The sequence below is a fragment of the Amphiura filiformis genome, unplaced genomic scaffold, assembly GCF_039555335.1.
Source record: "Amphiura filiformis unplaced genomic scaffold, Afil_fr2py scaffold_48, whole genome shotgun sequence".
Taxonomy (NCBI): Eukaryota; Metazoa; Echinodermata; class Ophiuroidea; order Amphilepidida; family Amphiuridae; genus Amphiura; species Amphiura filiformis.
The window spans coordinates 426,159-435,506 of NW_027305512.1; positions in this window are offsets into that span (position 1 = coordinate 426,159).

Consider the following 9,348-nt stretch of genomic DNA (forward strand, 5'->3'; position numbering starts at 1 on the left):
CCACTAAGTTCAGTCATTGATATGATATCAAACCAACGTAATTGAATGTCATCTGGACATATTACGTCTGCAGTGCAGAAAACACTCAGGCGATTCGGAGTTTTTGAACAACTTGGCACTCTTGGAGGTGTTGAAATGCACACGACTCTTTGCATATTGATTGTGATTCTTTCATCATTGGCATCATATGTGTATAGACAACTAATTACCCCAGAATCATCTGGAGATGCCTCAGATATAACAAGATTGGAATATCGAGATCTGATACTTAAGGTACCTTCAAGTACCGTAATTCTGGGTATCAATTCATATGAGCTGATATTATACACATTCCATTCTGCTGTAGAGTTGCGAAAATGGGTCCAAGAAAAGCTTCCGTCTGTGACAGGTTTATCAATGATGCAGAAATACGTCAAAGAATCACCTTCTCGAAAGATTCCGCCGGTGTTGGATAACGTCAGAGATGGTTGCTGGAGACTTGCAAATGATATCTCTAAAAAACATGCCAGTAAGATCAGAGTGATATTGAAGTATCTATATGGAATGATCAGATCGGTATGACCTGACGTTGATCGTTTTCCCCTAGGAATAAACCGGATCACACTCATTGTGACAGCATATTATTCAAGCTTATTCGAGTGGTACAAGATACTATCAATGGTATATACCACAAAATCCACCCGGAAATCCCCCGGGGGAAATCCATAAACATCATCAAAATAATGACGCAGGCTTTGAAATTAATGTCAATTTGAGCTAATTTGGTGATGACAGTACCAATGATGATGTTAACCCAAGGTCAAGAAACAAAACATCCGGGCAAAACAGCACAGAGCCACATTCATCGCATTCCCTGGCGGCGCGGCCGGCATCATATTAAGACCCTGATATCAACTCTGCAAACTATGGAATAATTTTCAGTGTCAGCAAATAATAGTTTCTCAGTGTCCAGGGTTTCTGTAAAGGTTTTAGGTTTTCATATACCATATTGCATTTGGTGAACGTTCTCATCAGCCGATTCGACTAGTTCCACTTTGAATATCAGCTATATAAGCTTATATACACTGCTAACACAGACAGGTCGACTACCATTCTGTGAAGTGCCAAAAATTGTATATAATCGCACACACGAGTTGTTTATATCCAATGACCCATGACATAATTGTGTGATAATATTATTCTGACTTTTGCGCCCGGCTTTTAAAGTTCGTCTTGCCAAGAATAACAAAAATTGGTGTCAAGGATTAATTCTGTTGGCTGGAAAAAGAAAATATTTCTAAAATAATATTGACTATAAAATCAGATAGGCCTACTGATTATTTTCAATAACTCAGTGTGTACAGATTTTCAAACTTGAATGATTTTAACGTTCAGTAAATAAATATCTTCTACTTGAAAGTGGTTACCATGTTATACATCCAAAGCATATAGAAATGAGAATGGAGTAAGTGACAGTATTCTTCCGAATCATCCGTGTTAACTCAGTAAGACTCAGTAGAATACACGAGACATGGTAGGACAAACACGTGATACAGTTTACATTTGGGCGCAAGGTTTATACCACGCTGGTACCATACTCTTTTTTCCACAGATCCGAAGGCACTGTGCATTCCGAATGCGTATTGTGACCTCCAAATCGATGGAATTGTCCATGGAAATCACACTCCTCAGGTAGGTGAAATTGGTGACAGATTTGACAGGTTCTCCATATGTATGTAGAGATCAGGATCTTGGTGTTGAGTACTAGCAACCAGTTGCCTGCATTCCATCATGAAATTCACGAATGACCTTGACAAAGATGTCTGGACAACCATAATGCTCCAGCGGTTTCCAAAGTATATAGTTCTCTATCGATGGTGTCGAATGCTTTGGTGAAGTCGATGAAGACATGTAAAGTGGTTTGCTGCTCTATTGATTCTCCTGAAGTTGGCGCAGGGTAAAGATTGGATCAACTGTGGATCGACTGGCTCTGAACCCACATTGGTTTTCAGGTAGTATTTTACTGACAACTTGATGTAATCTGGCTTGGAGTATCTTTGCAAGAACTTTACCAGCAGTTGCGAGTAGGGATATCCCACGATAGTTACTACAGAGTGCGGTCACCCTTCTTACATGTAAATATGGTAACAATCGTTGCATCCTTAAATTCTCATAAAGGCGCAGGATTGGTCATTGCACAAATAGTCTTCAATTGCAAGAAAGTGTGCAATTTGTATAAATAGCACAAATTGCACAAATAGCCAGTTGCTTAAGCAATTTTCACAAATTGCATAAATAGCCACAGATAGTTGCAATTGATGCAATCTATGTCGGACAAATTGCATAAATAGCGACAGGTGTTGCAATTTGTGGAATTTATGTCAGTAAATTGCACGAATAGCCTACAGTTGCAGGAAAGTGTGCAATTTGTACAAATAGCACAAATAGCAACGTATGTAAGCAATTTTTACAAATTGCATAAATAGCCACAGGTGTTGCAATTTGTGCCATTTATGTCAGTCAATTGCACAAATTGCCTACCGTTGCAATAAAGTGTGCAATTTGTACAAATAGCACAAATAGCCATGTACATAAGCAATTTTTACAAATTGTAGAAATAGCCACAGGTGTTGCAATTTATGCAATTTATAAAAGCAATGAGGACAATATCTGAGTTGCTTCCAGTAAGCGCTATTTGTGCAATTTGTGCAATTGGTGGAAAGAAACTTTAAGGAAGAATGATACGTACGAGGATGCTTATAAGCAAAAAGAAAAATCCGTCAACCACCCTAACTACGGTTACACTCAACTTTTCCGGGCTCGCGCTGCGCCATTTCTTTCGAGAACCGCTTTCATATCATCATCATCATCATCATCATTATAGTCAAAAGCTGCGTCGGCAGTGTGATGATATTATAATTATCCAATTCATCATCCGAGTCATACTGAATCTGAGGCATCGCCGTAGCGTCCCGGGCGTAGCGTTGTCCCATTGCTTTCGAGAACCGCCTTATTACAAACCGAGAAAATTTAAGGAAGAATGATACGTACGAGGATGTTTAGAAAGAAAAAACAAGTCCGAAAACTCCCCTAACACTAACACTAAACTTTTCGGGGCTGCCTTAATCATCATACCTTAAGTATAGGAAATTTACTAAAACAACCAATCCTGCGCCTTTCTCTAAATTCTTGGGGCAGCTCAGCTGCACCCCAGCAGTTTTGGGAAAAACTGCACAGAGCTTGCATGATGCAAGGCCCGCCGAACTTGTACACCTCTGAGGGAATTCCGTCCATTCCTCGAGCTTTACCATTCTTCATAGACTTGACAGCATCTTCGATTTATTGCATGGTTGGCGGCTTTTCCATTCCAGTTTTGCTTGATAGGTTATCTAAGACATTTGGTGCAGTGCTAGAAGGTCTGTTAAGGAGATCCTGAAATTGTTCCTGCCATCTGATCAGCTCTGATCTTGATGTCATCTTTTTCAGTTAGAAGAGTTGTACCTGAGCTATTAAGAGAAAAAGCCATTGAATGCCTATAGGTCCATACACTTCCTTCAGGGCTGTGAACAATGCTTGAGAATTACCACTCTCTGCGAGCTCTTGCACGGCTTCTGCTTTCTTATTCCACCATTCATCCCTTATCTGACGTAAAGATCTTTGGACATTACTTTTGCACTCCTTAGGCCACTGTTGTAATTATTAAAATTTGACGATATTTTTGCTAAACGAATTAATCTGCAAGAAATTTTTGGTACATAAACATTAGTAGTCAGAGGTTTCCTGTGGCATAAAAATTTCAACTTTTTTGGAGAAAAGTGGGGAATGAGGCTGTGGATCACGAAATGCCCTTTTAAGAGCCGACCTTTTGGAGGATTGATAGGTCGACCTTTTTATTCTTCATGGACACTTCCACCATTTTCACACACGGAAAGTGAAACCACATCCCTCAAAATATTTCTACACTTGTAAAAGTTTTTTTAAAAAAGACCCGAGATTTTCGTGTTTTTTGGGTCGGTTGCGAAGGGTAAACAAACTTTTTTATTGGCCTTATATAAAAGTTGCATAAAGTTGGCAAAAAATGCGCAGGGTTGCATTGAACTTTGTTCAAAGATTGTAGAAAGTTGGAAACAATTTGGCAAAGTTGTATGTCAACTTTGTGTAAATATGACAGTGAACATTTTTTGTTTTGTTTTTGTGACCCGAGATTTTCGTGTTTTGGGGGTCGGTCGCGAAGGGTAAACAAACACTTTTTTTTGGCCTTATATAAAAGTTGCATAAAGTTGGCAAAAAATTGCAGGGTTGCTTGGTTGAATTGAACTTTGTTCAAAGATTGTAGAAAGTTCCAAACAATTTGGCAACGTTGGATGTCAACTTTGTGCAAATGTGGCAGTGAACAATTTTGCAGAACGTTTTGGTCAAGTTTGGATATTTTCCCAGGTGACAGGGGGCCTAAAAACAATGACAAACAAACAACTTTAAACAAAATCCTTTTAACCCAACATATTTCGTGTGATTGGAGCTAGCGGTTTTCTTCATGAGCATTAGACTAGCATTATGTTGTGCCAATAAATCAGTTTGATTAAAAAAGTTAAACTGTTTTTTACTGTAAATTTGATGTTGCATTCGCGTCACAAAACACAATTTTCAGTTTTTGAAACCAATACTTTTAACGACTTCAACCAAATAATGTTATTCCCAGTAATTTAAGATTTCTTCTTCTTGTGTATGTTTTGTTATGTTTAAATGAATTTAGAAACAGACTTTTGATGAACAAACAAACAAATAAACAAACAAACAAACAAACAAACAAATAGAGGAATAATATTTCCCTAAATATAGTTTGTTACCTATCATTTGCCTACCAAACAATGGAAAATGGCAATGAATTATTGGTGCAACCCATTTTTGCTTAGTAGCTGCCCCCTGCCCCTGGCAAGTAGGACACTTTTGGGCAGGGTGATACTACCATTGCCATAAGGGGTAAATGAGGCTTTGTTAACCCCCTGAGCACTACCTGACGATCTAGCATGGCCTCTGATTGGTCAATTACATGATATCTTCACTTTAATCACCAATCAGAATGGAGCTTTGCAAATAAGTCACCCCAATTTTTTATGTGGTGAAATTATTCTAACAATGTTGCTGATTGGTCCAATTGATAATGATAACTCCTTTTTGGCCAATCGGCAGGTAGTTCTCATGCTTGTTAAGGTGAGTCAGAGTGGTACCTGAGTTAGCAGTGTTTGTGCTCAATATAATATTGAGGAAAATAAAGCCCAATCTCACAGGGAATGGTGCGGGTTTATTTCCCATATGTGCATGGTTTTCACTGGGAGGGGCATATCCCAGGGGGAAATCCCTGGGGAAATCCCCAAGGGGGTCAAGCAAAAACTTTGACCTATTATCTGTAATAACTCAATAATTGCAATACATGCAAATATAAATGTGATCAGTGGTGTCCTTGACTAATTTCCTACAAAATCAAAGGTATATTGTTGATAGCAATTAGATGGGCAAAAGTGATGCATGCTGGGAATGAAAAGGGCTCAAATTGGCCATCACAGGTGATGAATTTGTTAACTTCTGAGCCCTTTTTATTCCCAGCATGCATCACGTTTGCCTTATTATTACTATCAGCAATATACTGTCACGGAGGTGTAAGTGCGTTAGTGTTATAGACCTGAAGGGGAAGTCCTCTTTTGGTCTATACGCTAGCGCGCTCGCCTCTTAATCCCAGGGTCGTGGGTTTGAGTCCCAGCAGGACCGGAAGTGGCCCGAGGAGGCGCAGGATATTTCCGTGAGGGGTTCGTGACAATACCTTATGTTTTATTCTGCAGAAATTGTATTATTTAAGCCAAATAAATAAACTGGAAAAAATATGACCTGAAGGCTCCGACTCGACGTACAACTAAAAAGGGTCAAGTCACTTTGAGTCCATTTCGAGACAAATGGCAAAGAAGGTTGTTATGTCCATATAGTTTAAATGCAAGGTAGTTTTATCCATGCAGTCTCTAAGGCATTATTTCACAATTTGCACAGAGTGTGTAGAATAAAACCAGAAGTCAACCGTGTTGCGGATTTTCTGCGAAAATGAAATCACAGAATTCAGTAAGAAATGCGGAAAAGGGATCAAATATAAATAAATCGGCTTCAAATTTCAACATTATAAAGTGAAATAAGTTAATAAACTATCATTTCACCTGCATAGGCCCTATATATTGATCTATGAATCTCCATCACGGCCATAACTAGCAAATAGTAGCCTTAAGATTTTTGTGAAAATTTTATTATTGCAAAATTTACAAAGCGGAGAAAAGCGAAATTTAACATTTGTAAAGCTGAAAACTTTGGGCTTTAGTGTAGATAGCCCCTTTGTAGCAGAAACTGACACAAACTCATTTTTCTGCCTCCGCAGGAGGTAGTATGCTTTGAAATTTACACCTAAAATGCCGCACATTGCGCGGCATGTAGGCCGATTGTACAAATTTATATTCTGACAAGTACTCTAATTTCCGCCCAATATCGAGAGCCCAATATATATCCCCCACCTCTTTGCGCCATACATAAATTCGCCTATCGCCATTTCCGAATGTTCAAAAGGTAATCACGCTTCCTCAGCATGTGCAATAAATTAGCATTAAAATTAATCTTATTCTATAGGGATTCTAGAAACGCCTAGCACGTGGCGCCAATGGCGTGGGTCTATCAAGTTAATGAATTATGCATTAGAATATTTTCAAACTCATATGTTGTATAATTGAAGACCGAATTAAAAAAGACTAGCTTGCGTATGCCGTCCTGTAAACCAGACTAAAAATGCCATACTGCGCAGGTCAGCAACCAATCACGGCGCGCCTTTGTCATGACGTCAGACGCAAACTAGTCTTTTTTTTTAATTCGGTCTTTAATTATAGGTTGTAGCCTCAGCGCTCATCAGCAGCCACACCACCTCAATGCCTTCGGTGTGATCAGCAGCTTTATCGTTGAAGACAAGTTGGAAAACCGTTATGCTGTGGCAATGGGAATACACCTCAAACAAGGTTTAATTTCATGATTACATGAAACCTGATTATTAATGCAAAAACTTTGGCTGGAGAAGTTGAAGCTGACGTTCATGGCGACACTTTGGATGTGATAATTTGACATCATGGATTGTTTTGTGCAAAATTGGAGGTATTTTTGTGCCACGGCGAGTCAGCAGACCGACTGGCATGCATGCTAGGCTCGACTAGGCCACAATCATGATCCGATGCATTTGAACTGCAATGTATGGTATGATACGCCTAGCCGCGCCTATGGCCGGCTTCATTGCTGCCCGGGCATTGCTGTTCAAATACATGTACTAAAGTATTGCAATTTTATTGCGTTGATATAATTCGGAATAATTCGTTTTAAAGTATTTGCTTCCCCAATTCCCATGCGTGGTTGTGTTTTATGTTCTACTGAGTACTGTTGCAATATTTTTGCATGCATACCCATGACCGTTTCAAGACTTTGACTGAGAAATTTGCTTTTTGTTTGTTAAGATAAAAATAAAAATAAAATGCAAGAATCATCTTTCCCCACACAATACTTCTTACAAACAAGGTGTTGATATTGGCCCTTTCGATGCAAGACAAAGCACAAATGAAGGAAACAAAACAAAACAATAATGTTTTTGATTTTTTATTCAATTACACATACAAAAGAGTAATGACCTATAAAAAGACACCCCTAAATATAATAATATTAATATTATTTTAGTCCTGAATACAAAATATAATAAACAAGCATTAAAAAAATCTGAAAGCGTTACAATCGTAATTTTCAGTCAAAAATTCCACGAGAAATGACTCTTGATACAACTTGGGCATATATGCATTTAAAAAACAGAAACGGCTGCCTGCATCTGGAACTCTTAATATCTGAAAGTTTGAAGGTCTTATTTCATACATCAGAATTATCTGCAAGATTGCAAGATGGCTTTAGGTAACCGTGGCCCTATTGGCTAATGCACAAATTTAGATTTTCTTTCTATTTAAATAATATGTTAAAGCTTATGCCCTGTAGATTACATTAGGTTCTTGAGATATGGCCTGTCAAAATGGTGCGAACCCAAAACAAAAATTGGCAACAACTTTCTTTTTATTTTCTATATTTTGACAAGTCCAGTTGCCAGATGATTTTCTAATTACATGTATGACGTATGCAAAGTAAAGATTTCAGATACACTTAAAAGAGCTATAGTAGGCCTAGGCCTACTGAGGCATGGTACATGGGTAGAACACACACTGTAGACCTACTACAAAATTACAGGTTAGCGTTTTGGCAAATTTCAATTTGCATAATTAATTTGGGCCACTTATTAGAAAAAGTTGATTAGGGCCCTAATTAATTATGCAAATGGAAATTTGCATGGAAAAAGGCATTCATGGGTTTTATATCTTATTTTGTAGCCGATCTGAACATTCTACTTTGTACAATTCTTGCATATAGGCCTATAATTAGAAAATAAGGCCTACCTGACATCATTGCATATCAAAAATAAAAGAAATTTGTTGCCAACTTCTTGGTTTCGCGCCATTTTGACAGGCCATATATTTTGGTAACCGAATATCCGATTAAAATAAAATTTTCAGTCTTGTAATCAGGAGAGAATGGACTCACATATTTCAATCAGACAAAAATCTATATCCAATAGCGTTACCTTAAAGCTAGCATTATAAGTGTCTCCTTAACTAATAACAAAAGGTGCCCACTGGTATCTTGGAGGCATTGTCTTTTTTAAAGACATTTCTTGTTTATGATGTTGTGAAGTTCGAGGTCTTTAATTGCTGATCTTCCAAACCACTTGAGATAGATTAATATTATTGAAGTAGATAGATAATATCGACAGTGAAAGTATGTTTCTTTGCTGATCATTGTTCTGTTTACACAGGGGTCAAACTGGTCAAAGTTTGCCCAAACCCATACCAAAGTATTCCTACCTGCCTAAGACTTATCGTAAGTTATGCGCAAAAAGGTCAAAGTTTACACTTGAAGATCCACAGGGGTTCATGATCAACATGTTCTGATTTTGAAAATCTATTCATATCAATTCTGATAAAAGAATAGTTTGAACTACCTAATCATTACCAAGGTAACCATTCTGTGAAATACCAGGTCATTATCAATAGGACTCAATTGTCCATGACATATTATGCTTTATTGCTTAGGTAACAAGTGATTCAAGGTGGTAAACTACATTCTTTATTAATAGAGAGTTTATGACAGAGAAAATTTAAGATCATGTATTTTCATCAAAATTTGAGCATTTTTATTTCTGTTTCAACTCATGTGAAGTCACATATTTAACCTTTGCCCATTTCGTTCATGACTCCACAATAGTTA